Source organism: Acipenser ruthenus, chromosome 18 (assembly GCF_902713425.1).
Source record: "Acipenser ruthenus chromosome 18, fAciRut3.2 maternal haplotype, whole genome shotgun sequence".
Taxonomy (NCBI): domain Eukaryota; kingdom Metazoa; phylum Chordata; class Actinopteri; order Acipenseriformes; family Acipenseridae; genus Acipenser; species Acipenser ruthenus.
Genome location: NC_081206.1, coordinates 6,030,860 through 6,044,064, shown reverse-complemented (window position 1 = coordinate 6,044,064; position 13,205 = coordinate 6,030,860).

Genomic DNA, 13,205 nt, shown 5'->3' with positions numbered 1-13,205 from the left:
CAATTCTACACTTCACCTGCAAGGTAAATAGAAAACATGTTGGGAAAGAAAAAAACAACAGAACATCTCATTTATGCGCACCAAATATATATATTTTTTGGAATTTTGGTAGAAACCGAGTGTTTTATGTTTAATCATGGTACCATACTTGAATTAAAGCGTGGACTGTTGGAATCTCGGAGTAATCAAGGTGCGGTCGCCACTTGGATGTTTCCATGGAAACCAGGTTGCGCAGACTGGCCGGGAGGTGGACTGTTTCACAAATACCATATCTAATCCACGAATACAACTAGTTCAAAGGCCACCAGTGCAAACCAGCACCCGTTCTTCAGTTGATCACATCAATAAAGGATGCCATGTCTTGACTCCCATCATGCTCAGTAAAATGTAATACGCGGGGAGGGGGTACCTCTGACAATTATTACCAGTCTAAATTGTATTTATTCATTTCGTTTTCTATTGACCATATTTTGCGTTTAGGTAACGGGAGGCAATAAATGACACGTAATTAAAGCATGCAGTAAAGTTACAAACATTGTGTAACCTATTCCTAGAGAAAGCCCATGTGGTTATACCACTTATAGAGGCCTCATTGAGCACATGGAAAAAACTAACTGTCTGGACCTTGAGATAAAGCTCTTGCAATCTGCACATAACCATCTCTATGATATACAGTGCCAATTTCTATTTATTGTCATCTTGTGTGTGTGTGTGTGTGTGTGTGTGTTTTGTCATTAAACAATTTTTGAATTAAGGATATTTTCATTTCTTAGAGAATGGTTCAACACATTTCTCCTTAAGAAATGATGACTGAGCCAGTTGTCGTTGACCCACAACTAGATTAAAAAAAAATAATAATTAGATAGTGTTTTTTGAACTCCCCCAAGGACAGAACAGAACCTTACTGTGTTTGCTGGTGCTGTGAATAGGAGTCAGTGCAGATTAAGTGAATTAGAGAGCATACAGGAACCATGCTTTGGTCTGTAAATTAATAACACATGATCAATTGTTTATTCAACCTGTGTTTCTCTTGACTGGCGCTGAAGAAAAGCACGACATTTATTAATGCCATTGAAACTCAGGGCTTTAGGACATTTGAGACCTTCAGCATTCAGCTGGGAATGCTGTCCACCCCCACCCACTCCTTTGCCCACCCCCGCCCTCGGAAAACACTGTAGGAGTAAAGAGCAGCTTCTCTTGTAGAGCATGGGGGTGAGTCACTTCTCTATTTCTGAGCCAGGCAAAAACTAGGCAGAGAGACAAATTGAAATCAAAAGTACAATTTTCAAGTTTCTGCATTACTGGGCCTACCTCTTAAGGATGTTTACAATGATTATATTCTGTAGCTTCAGGCTCCAGATGCTTTTTTTTTTAAACAACAAACAAAACATTTATTTTTAAAATACAGGTACAGTAGGTCGAATTTTGAGTTAGTATCTAGTACTGCAGGCTATGTTTTATGTTCTTTACCACTAGAGGGGGCAATTGTATAAGCAAAACAACCGATTGGCCGCTGACACACACACAAAAGATATTGTAAGCATAGGAAAGACAAGGCAAAATTTGTAAAGAATCGTAAAACTCATAGTAAACCCTGTGAGAGCATGATAAATTCATAAATTCATAAATTCTTTTTTATTTTATTTTTTTTATAAATTTGCAATCTCTTATTGTTTTTCTTTTTTTTTTTTTTTAACCCCATTTTCTCCCCAATTTGGAATGCCCAATTTTAAGCCCGGCTCACCTCTGCCACCCCCGCGCTGACTCGGGAGAGACGAAGAGGCAAACTGCTGTCTTAAATAAATTAGTATTATATTGACTAATTCACATTCAGGTTTTTTAAGATGAGTTACATGCAACCTTTAAAGAAGCCAAACAATATTTAATTAGCTAAAAATAACTACTGAGTTAAAGATTTGTGTCTGATATACTGTGTGCAATTTAACAGCAAGTATGATTGTGTGGGTACAGTGTGTCATTTGTGTATCATGCAGGGATGGTTTAATTCCCCTTTAAAAACCTACAGATCCTGTCTGAGTTTGTTTGCATTTCCCCTTAACACTCGTCATGTGATGACCACACCCTGTTTCGGTCTTATACCCTGGCTAGCTCCGTCTATACCCCTACACTATGACTCTGTACTGTCTTTCTGAGCTCCAATGCCATGTGACTGCAGCTGGCTAATTATAAGATGACATTTTCAATCTAGCTTGCTCACAAGTGACCTTTACCAACCACACTGATCAAAGGCTATTAGAATCTTACTAAACCTAGGATAACAGAGCCTTATTTTTTCCCCTGTGTTATAATGCTATTCAATCTGACTTCACAAAGTCTTAATGTATTCTATACACACTTACTGTAAAACACATACACTGTACCTGTGGTACAGTGACATTGAATTGTAGTGAAGATTGGCAGAATAATGTACAGTAATTCAATATTCCTTGCTTGCACTGTAACTGGTGCTGAGCAATCATACCACGAGTTTGAGTGGAGATCCTTGACTTTGTGATGCAATGAAGGTCTTCAGCAAATTATTGAGAGGTTTCTAAGAATGTGTCCTTGTAATTTAGTTGTAAACAGACACATGGAAAAGTTTATCACAGCTAAGGACAGGAAGAGTTGTGGTAACCTCCCTCGAAGAATATTTTAAAAGAATACATAAAGAAAACATACCAATTCCTGTCTTGACGGCTGTGAAAAAAGATTATTTTCCTCAACCAAGACTATCCCATATCCACCTACAGTAGGGCTTGGTCCTGCTAGATGTTTAGTTAGAAGCCAGCTACCACAGTCAGAGTGGAGCGCACCCTGCTAGGGCAGTTGTCAGGCCCTGGATAGATGCTGCTGAGCAGTTTCTTGTTCAATATTTGATCTTGAGCTGTTTATTTTATTTCTGGATACAGTTCACTTTGTATGCTTTTGTATGTTGTATGTCTTAATGGGATACTTTATGTCATTATATTGTTCTGCTATTATTTCTGTTTAGTTTATTATTTACCCAGATTGTAAGTATTCCAGCAAAAGTGTCCCTTTTCAACCACTAGGTCTGCTTCTGAAAAGACTCCTACATTATTTACGTGAGGCTAAAAATGGGTGCAGCTGCATAAGGATGTCATGAACAACATTATACATTTCTCATCTTAATATATAAGAAGAAAGTTTGTCTGTCAATCACACTTTGCTTGGCCTCCTCTTTCATCCAGGGGAAGGTCGAGGGCTATGTTTGGATCTGAACTGTTGACCCCTGGGGTACTTTATTTAGTAACCCCATTGCTGGATCACTACAGTAGCCATGTATCTCAAATTAAAGAAACCCACAAAACCAAAAGTTAACAAAAATTTGAAAAAAATTGTACGACACCCAAGATTGGTAACTTATAGGAAATCATAAGGCTACTGTTCCCCAATTTGTCATGCATGAAATATTGAATTTATAGGTTATAGCAAAGTGTTATAAGCACAAGTAACTATGGTGTTTATACCAAACCTTAATTCAGTGCTTTATAACATGTCATCACACTTTAGTAATGTGTCATTCAAATGTTTCATTATGTGTGATTAAAATGTTATTCCTTGTTAATAGCCACACTATAACCTTTGATGACATTTGTTATTTCATCACAGACAGGGAAAATCCCATGAAAAATAGATCTAGAAATGTTTCTACGTTCCCTGCAATGGTGGTTATTTCCCATACACCTGGGATTTCCTGTAGATCACGGAGCACTGACTGTACCACACTGTATCAGTCAGATAATCCATTAGCATTTTTTCACTTTCTGTGCCATGTCTCATCATCCAGGCTGAAGATAAAACAATATCGGAACTGCTGTGCAGTGTGCATCCGTGAAATATAAAACCCCAACCCAAACACCAAACCTCTTTATTCTCTACATATCCAGAGAGGAAGTGAAATTGAAAATAGCCCTGGGGGAAACTAGCAAGTAAACCAATGTTACGAACAAAAATGAAGTCTACCACGTCCATTAAGCTTTCTGTTTTTATTCATGGTGCACAATGGATTTGCAATATATATATATATATATATATATATATATATATATATATATATATATATATATATATATATATATATATATAGCTTTAATTAGAAGACCCACCTGCACTGTGACATTCCTGCTCACTGCTTGATGTGTTTTAGATCAGGGTTGGGTTAAATGCATTATCTGCATCGAGATGGAGGTCATTCGCAAGACAACCCACCCTGAACAGGAAAAGATTTCGGGATTATACAAATTTCAATTAACCTAACATATCAACAGTAATAATGTTTTTCCTCAAAAGAGCCACCTTCCCAACGTTTCAGTATGTTTAACATACCTTTGTTAAGGGAAAGTGTGTTTAAAACAAACAAAAAACAAACAGTGGAGATGCCGTGGTAACTACACTCCCTTATGTATTAATGTGTCATTTACTACACAGTTAATGATGTATGCACTATATATCATTTCTTGGAACACCAGACTTACCATTGCACATGAAAAAAAAACCCTGCAGTTGCATTAAAAGAAAAATAAGTTGCAACACTTCATGGTAGCAGCCTGCTCTGCAAAGTTAGATGACTGTACCTGTACTACTCATACAGTGTGACTTCTGATAGTAACAAGATTATCTGCTAAACTGCACTCTTAATACACTACTGTGCATGAACTTACTGCTGATAATCAAATGCAGTATCCTAGTCATTTTATAATGTAAATAATGTGCTGTACTTGATTCTCCAGTGTCTGTATAACATTAACTACTGTACACAGGAAACACAATTATAGACCTGACGTTAATTTCTTCTATAATTGTGTTTGATTCACTACCACCAGTCCAGTAGTTAGCACATGTGTCTCCTGGCTTGACGTGGTCATGGCCCCCACTAAGCCTGGACCTTGGTTAAAATAATGGCAATGGTTTCCTGCCTGGCTGCAAAACAAGGTTTCCACAGGGACTAGACTTACTGTCGCTTCATCTGAGCTCAAACTCACAATGTTACTGTATGTATTAACAGTCACCTGGCAGCACTGGTATGGAAAAGCACAAAGCCTCACTTTTCTGTTTTATGGAGTGGTATAGCCTGTGTGGAGGCCACTGTTCTAAGTTATGAATAAGAAATGTATTAATTAAAAGAAAAAAACGATTAAAGGAAGAATTGTGGCTACTGTTCGTGAGGCGATTTTTTATGAGGTCTGACAAAAAGAGAAAAGACAATCTTCTCCTACTTAAACCATTTCTTTAAATAAAACATTCTCGGAAAAGACCGGGCAAAACTTGAAAGCAATGGCAATGTCAATAAAACCAGATGCAAGTTTAGAAGCTGCTAAAATGGCTCTCTTTCCATCACACTTGCCAATGACTCTGGCTCCAGACCTGTCATCACACTTGCATCCCAGTATCTCCCATTTGCAGGGAGTCAAGTTCCTGCCCTTAATCAGCTTCAAATTCACCTTGTTGGGGGGCTTAAAGTCATGAAACATCCCCTTCTGATCTTACACGCTGGTCCTTATTGCTGGTCACAATCTCAAACTGAACCTGAATTAAAATGATCTCATCACACCCCTGCTGACCCTAAGGAGACATGGGGGTTGCATTGAAAAACCAGAGATAAACAAAGGAAAGTGTTTGAAGTTGCACATACAGTTCCAGTCATAAGTTTGTGCTCAAAAGCACCAACCTCCCAATGTTTCGGTATGTCTAACATAACTTTGTTAAGGGAAAGTGTGTTTAAAAACCAGCAGTGGAGGTGCTTGTAGGCTATATGTAGTACAGTATATTTCTTTCCCTTAGTAACACAGTCATTTTAAACTGTGTGTATCAGCCCCTCCCCCTTGTCTGTAGTTACCAGCAGTTTTGCTCTTTCATTACTGCCTTCCTCTTCCTGATCCCTCCTTTGAACTCTTGAACTTTGTTTTATGAGCTTGTCTTCTGGCCCGAACCCTCCCCAATTTCCTCCCCACAACCACCTGGACAAGCTCAATTGGTTCCCAAGACCTGCCTATCAGCCATAACTATTAACCATTTCTTATCACTTTACCCAATGATTTCTCATTGACTCACTTTCCTTGTTTGTGAATTTAGTCTTCAGTTTTAATCAGCAGTGTGGAGTAGTGGTTAGGGCTCTGGACTCTTGACCGGAGGGTCGTTGGTTCAATCCCAGGTGGGGGATACTGCTGCTGTACCCTTGAGCAAGGTACTTTACCTAGATTGCTCCAGTAAAAACCCAACTGTATAATGGGTAATTGTATGTAAAAATAATGTGATATATTGTAACAATTGTAAGTCGCCCTAGATAAGGGGGTCTGCTAAGAAATAAATAATAATAATAATCAGGTTTGACCCAAGGGGTGTGGGGCAAGGAGAACAAAATTTTTATTTGTATCATTTTTAAAAACTTTGCTGTCACTGTAAGAGACAGAAACCAGACTCTTTTGTGGAAACTGTATTTTTGTTCATGCTTTTCAGGTAAAAATCATTTTATACATCTGACGCTCGTTAAATTGAGACAAGTTGAAATAAGTTTGATGACTGCATGTTCACAGCTTTCAAAGATTATAGTTAAATCATTTTTAAAAATCTAAAAAAAACATCTTAAAATGTCAACATCACTTGGCATCTGTTGTTATCTGTTACGACCACAAAAAAGAAGAATAAACTAAAGCTGTTGACAGACAATAACCAAATAATGAACAAATAATGAAATGTCAACATAATGGTGAATACTACTATTTTTAAACATATAGCGAGAAAAAGCTCAAGCTCAGAGCTTAAAGGAGAGAGGTCTCCTTTATCTTTTGGCTGTTCTTTTCTTTTTTAGGATATTCCAAATACAACATTACAGATAAACCCCTGCATGCTGGTACCTGGACTGTAGGTCATATGGTCTGATTCCAGCCAGATCATTGGTGTGAACTTTTTATCTGTAACTTGGTTTGCATATTCCAAATGATACACACAAAGAATGACTAGATCTTTACAGAAGAAATAGGCGGGGCAGTGATAATATAGCTAGCGTTAATAAAAAGACAGTTCATTATAAACCCCTAGTTAGCACTCTTTTAAATTGGCATTTTAGTGTTTATTTCAAGGTCAAACGTTACCAAAATATGGGCTTTTGTGTTCTTCCGTTGGTACTGAAGTAGAAAGACCCTCGACTCTGTCTGTTAATGCATCTCTCCAGATGATGTTGTCCCTGGGGAGCTGAGTTATCTGGAAATCTTTACAGAACAACTAGGTCATATCAGGCACAACATACAGTATGCTTACAAAGGCTTGTTCTGCTGGATAAATACCCCCCTCCCATCACCAAACCCCCCTCAACAATCTATCTTCCCGTCAAGGGAACTGAACCACCCCAAAATAACATTCCCAAACCCGGATACACCCCCACAGTAAACCGAGAAGAACCTTTCACATCATCATAAATTAGAAAGGGGTCAGACGTCACATACGTGATGATGGGCTGTTTGGGAGGTGCACTGGCTGTAATGGGATCTTACACACCATCCCAGCCTTCGTGTTCAGTGAGTGGTGTGTGATTTTAAACCAGGAAGATACACTGGGTGTTATCTGTAAAACCCCATGAAAAGAGCCAACACCCACACTGTGGTCTTTGATTTTGTTTCATTGAGCTTGCACACAATGGAACCCAATACCACATTTTCCTGTTTGCAGGGTCTGCATTCAGTGTGAAGGAAAGTACCTCTTGTTAGCCTTGTTGTAAAGTTCAATGACACCGTTTCAGACAGGGAACATGATATTGTGAAGCTTGTTCTAATAAGAACAGATCTGTCTCTGTATAAAGTACCTTCGTGCCATCATACTGTACATTTCAACAGTTAATATACACGACTCATACACATCTAGTTCAGTTATAAGGTCACCATCATAAGGGGTACTTTAGCCAACACATACGTTATTACAATAAAGCAGTGCTAGATTTAAAATTCTATTTTCTTCTCATTTGCGAACACATTAGCAGCAATATTTTTACTGGTCCCACTTGACCTCTTTTGGTTCTTTCCTTGTATACTTCCATTTTTAATGTTATGCTTTTTCAAAGACAAGGCTATATAAGTAGTTGCAGCTGCTTCCTGGTGCCACATCACATCCCAGGCTGTAGCTCAGTTTACCTCCAATGGCCTAGCTTTAATCAGACCATGTGACCTACTACACAAGTGACAGGAAGTGATTTTGAGAAACAGTTTGATCTTTATCTGTATAGCCCAAAGTCTAAAAAGCACAAGACCAGAAGGGCAATGATAATGCCTTTGTGTTTGTCCCACAATGCTGTTGGCTATTCCCTGCCCTCATAAACATGTACCATGGCAGTATACCATTGTAAATGCAAAGCTCAGTCAAGCACAGTGAAAATTTAGATCTCTCAATAACAAAATACATAGCATTAGCCTTGAACTACAATGTTGCTTTAGTTTTACTCCAAGCATACTGAATGTGAAGTACAGGCAAGTGCAGTAACGCACAGGAGACAAGTATGATAAAGCATGGTAAAAAAAAGTCAGAAATACACAAAAAATAAACGGTATATTATGTATTATGCATTTCTCTGTATTTAAAGTATTATGGATTTTCTTGTTGTTACTGCATCTTGTAAAGCGCTTTTTGATGGTGGTCCTTTATGAAAGGCGCTATATAAAATAAAGATTGATTGATTGATTGATTGATTGATCATTACAGGGCAGTGAACACCATTTTTTCACAGCAGTGTAAGTGTGAAATGTTCAAATGACTTTACAGCATTTCATCTTCTTTGTAAATTATCCCTTTGTCATCATTTAAAATTGCATATCTCAGCTAGGTAATCTAAAACAAGAAGCAAAGTCCTCAAAAAAGGCAGTGGCAGCTAGTCTATACTGGGATACGACAACTGAATGAAAAAAAGAAATGTGTAATTAGTCCATTTCTAGACTAAAATCTTTAGTACAGTAAAACACCACCCATTGCTTTAAACTCAATTGTAAATGCTTTATAATTTCATGATAGTACAGTAGCCCTGTGAGCAAGGTGGTGTATCGTTTGAGTTAAGCTGCAGTTTGAGTTCAACCCACACCACAAAAGAACCACCCCTTCAGAGGCCTATGGGATTTGTTTGGTGTGGGAGAGTTCTGTCCACAAGCCCTAATGAATTTCTAGTGTAGGAGAGGATTATCCCTGAATTACTGTAGTCTCCCTGACTCAACGGCAGTCAGCTTTAGCCTCCACAGTGAGGTAGGAGTTGGCAGGCAGGTGGATTGACAAAGAGGACAGTGATGGGAAGCAGCTTTAGAGGGAGGGAGAGAGAGAGAGAGAGAGAGAGAGAGAGAGAGAGAGAGAGAGAGAGAGAGAGAGAGAGAGAGAGAGAGAGAGAGAGAGAGAGAGAGAGAGAGAGAGAGAGAGAGAGAGAGAGAGAGCTGCCCCCTCCCTGACCAGGACATGCACACATAATACAGGATTTGTTCACAAAATACCATCAAAGCTTTAAAGGCAGTAAAGAATGTAAAGGTAATATTACCGCTAGCCTGGGGCATTCAGTTAGCTCCTTATCCCCTGCAGAGCACAGAGCACTGCTTATCGGAGGTGGACAGTACAGGGGTGAGGCGTTTTTTTTTTTTTTTTAAGGAGAATGGGGTTAAGGTAGACTATATGCATTAGAGTGTGGTATATACAGTACCTCCCAAATCACTGCACCCCCTTTGTGCTTAATGGAGTACATTTCTTTCACCATGGTGTGTTGGATGCTGCTAACACCAATTGATCACAGACAGTCGACTGGCACGCTCTGCTTAACACATCTTCCTGCATATACGAAAAGCACGAATCAATAAAACAATTTACCAGGATTAGTTACATTAATCACAGTCAATATTAAGGTGCTATTGTTTTCTTTTGTGCATAATAAGCACCTAGTGGCCATATCATCTAACTGTGGCAATATTCTGAGGCATGGGTTCAAAGTTCACAGAGGAAAGGAGTTGCTGAGCTCAATTTAGTCTATAAATCACAAAGTCTCCATGCAGTTGTGCTTGTTTAGCATTCCTGTTTGGGAGAGGCCCAGGACTGAAGTGCATTCAGGTCAGGACTGAGGTGCACTCATGGAACCTGCTGAAACTGTCCCTGACTATAGCCAGTGGCATAGATTGTAACCTTGCATGACCACTAAATCACCAGGAAAAAAAACAAAAAAAAACTATACAAGGACTTTTTTGTGCTCTTCGCTCAGAGGTCATCACCAAGGTCACTCTGTCCAATTATGTTGTTTTCACTGACCTTCGCTTCAAATGTCATTTTAAATGTTTTTTTTTTAATTATTATTTTTATTTTTTTACATTCCTTAGTTTTCTCCCTTAATTTCATATTGTCTGCAATCACTCTGCATGGTTCTGGGTTCGGTTGCTACAATATAGAGCTGAAAGGTCACATTGTCCCATGTTACGAATGGAACAAGGATGGCAGTTCGAAGCCAGGTTAACGTAGATTTAGAGAAGAATTCTAATAACTCAATATTGGGTCAACAGAACCCAGAGCCATGGAAAATGACTGTCAACACCATACAATAGTCATGTAAAAATACATTAACATGATACATGAAGCTCTAGTGCTTTAACACTTTCCTCTTCAAAGTGTCTAGCAAACCATCAGATTTTCAACATATAAGAATCAGATCAACCCCTCCTTACTGACAGCTCATACAAAAGGTTTCCAAACCTATTCCCTGGATCCAATGTATATTTTTTTTGTTGGCCTAAATAACACAATTTCAAAACATCAGCAAGATGTGATCTTTCATTTATCACAGGAGAGCTGTTTCTGCAAGTTATCCTGGAGGCAAAACAAGATGCCTACCCTGCGCTGGCAGCCCCTTGGGCTCCACTGCGCTTTACCCCCATGCTGGGTACAAAACAGATAGCCTCTACGCCTTTGAAGATAAGTCATCTTGCTGTTTACCCAGAAGCTCGTCCATTTTGTTTGCTTTTGTGCAATCTTTTGGGAAGCGCAATATAAAACAAATGAAAAATAAAAATAAAAACTAGAGTAAGTTTCTGCAGCAATTTGCAGTTATTGATCAAATATTATTTATTTAAGCTCTACCTGGTACTTGTTTTACCTGAGTTTTAAGCACCCTAAAATCAAAGTATCATTGCAATATCTTATGCGATACTATGCCTCTGAAAGATCCCTGTGTCAATCTATCTAAATCTCTGTCTGTCTCAGTGTTTAAATCCTGCCCGAAGGCATATGAAAAGATGCTTCACATTTGTTTGCTTATCGTTGACTTAAAAAAGAAAATCTTGTTAAGATTCTTGGTAGGTTGAAATTTAATTATGACACTGTTAAAAACTGGCCAGTCACAAACTGTAAACATAAAATACTAGCAATAACCTTTATCAAAGTTTTTGTCATTTGGTACTTTTTAAAAGCTGCCGTAGTTTTGGAAGCTGTTTTAACAGAATAACTGTGTAAATGCAAGAAATATGTTTGTTGTAGTTCTGTATATACTTTTTCTTTGATCCTGCAATACCATGACAGCTGATTCATAGGTGGGGTGGGGGCTGGGGGCTAAGGGTAACCCCCTTCCTCGAGAAAATTATGGACAAAGATTAATCTGACCTAAATTATTAAAATTACATTTCGGATCAATAAAGGAAAAACAAATGATATAATTTGCAACTTGAATTAAGAACCCATCAGTAAATGGAGTGTGCAGGCAATCATGTGTTGATGATGACAAACTTCAGTTTTTTACATCACCCAAACAGTTTAATCCACTTTCTAGTCTTGTGCTGTGTACCGAGGCCGGGAACCAGCCAAGATTGACCCTAATCTTACATATAAGTTTTATTGTGTGGGTTCTACAATGACAGTCATGGGTCTGCGGTTTTTAATGTCAATTTTGGGGGTCACTTGGGTGGTCTGTAACTGGAATCAAAGGTAATCCATATGCATGTGCTGTAGTATTTATACCACTGAACATGTAAAATCCATGTAAACACATATTTCAATCTTCAGCTTTGGACAGGAGTCAACCTGCAGGTCTCCTGATCGTAGTCCTGGCAGTCTGCGCAAAGCTGTTCATTTCTAATCATTTGACTTCTGGGATTTATTCACAGGAGAATTGGACAGATATTACAGGGGAGGTCAGATAAAACATGTCAAATTTTAAAGTAGTAGTACCTATTTTTCTAAAATCGTATTTCACTAGCCTCCTAAGTGTTTGGACTTTTTTACCCTTCCAAATAAGGTTAGACAGGAGGTTATAAACCATGCAGGGTCAAAACAAACTACAGGGTGTCGCTGTAGGGATTTTGCAGGAAAAAAACAAACATCTACCCTTGTAAATGAAATATAGAGATAGGGTACATTGTAGCTAGATTACGGTTGTGATATCTTTCAGTTCTTTGTCATTCATTACATTTACTAACCAGGAGGAGCCTATCAAATCCTGCCCTGACAGCATAATCTTCAGCTGTGAAAGCCTTCCAGGTTTGTGCTTGTGAAAATTAACATTATTCTTATTGCTCACTAAGATGCTGTCAGCTGTTTAAATTGCATTGCTGTAGACATTCGATTAGAGATTGTATGCCGGTACCTCATATGAATGAGGAACACGGGGGAACACACAATCACATGGCTCACCAGGAGGTACAGCAATCGCTTATTGTTTGCAAAGGATACCCGGGAACCATTGAAACTCCAATGACAAAAAAAAAAAATCATGCTGAGCAAGCATGGGATAGTCAGAAAACAGTTCCTCACAAGCTCCTTTACTACATAAATTTTAAAAGCAGTTTTCAAGTTACAAAAAAATATTTTAAATGTTTTAAAAATAATTGCTTATTATTGGAATTAAAATATGTGCATGTAAATGCACAAAAATGAAACCTACTAACAGTATCCACACAAAGTCAAAAGCTATAAAATACATTTGGCTACACAGTACAAATACTGGCCAATAGACGTTAACCTAAACTATGTATTATTATTAGTGTGAAGAAGAAGAAGAAGAAGAAGAAGAAGAAGAAGAAGAAGAAGGTGATGAAGGTGCTCTGTTGAACTGTGTGAAAGGCACTACATAGTCACATACAGTACTGAAGCAGCCTGAATAAACTACTATTTTCCTATCCATGGCTTGACAGGCCTGTGTGTTCAGTCTAGTAGTAAAGACAATATTTTGTCAGTCAGATTGGGGTTGTCAG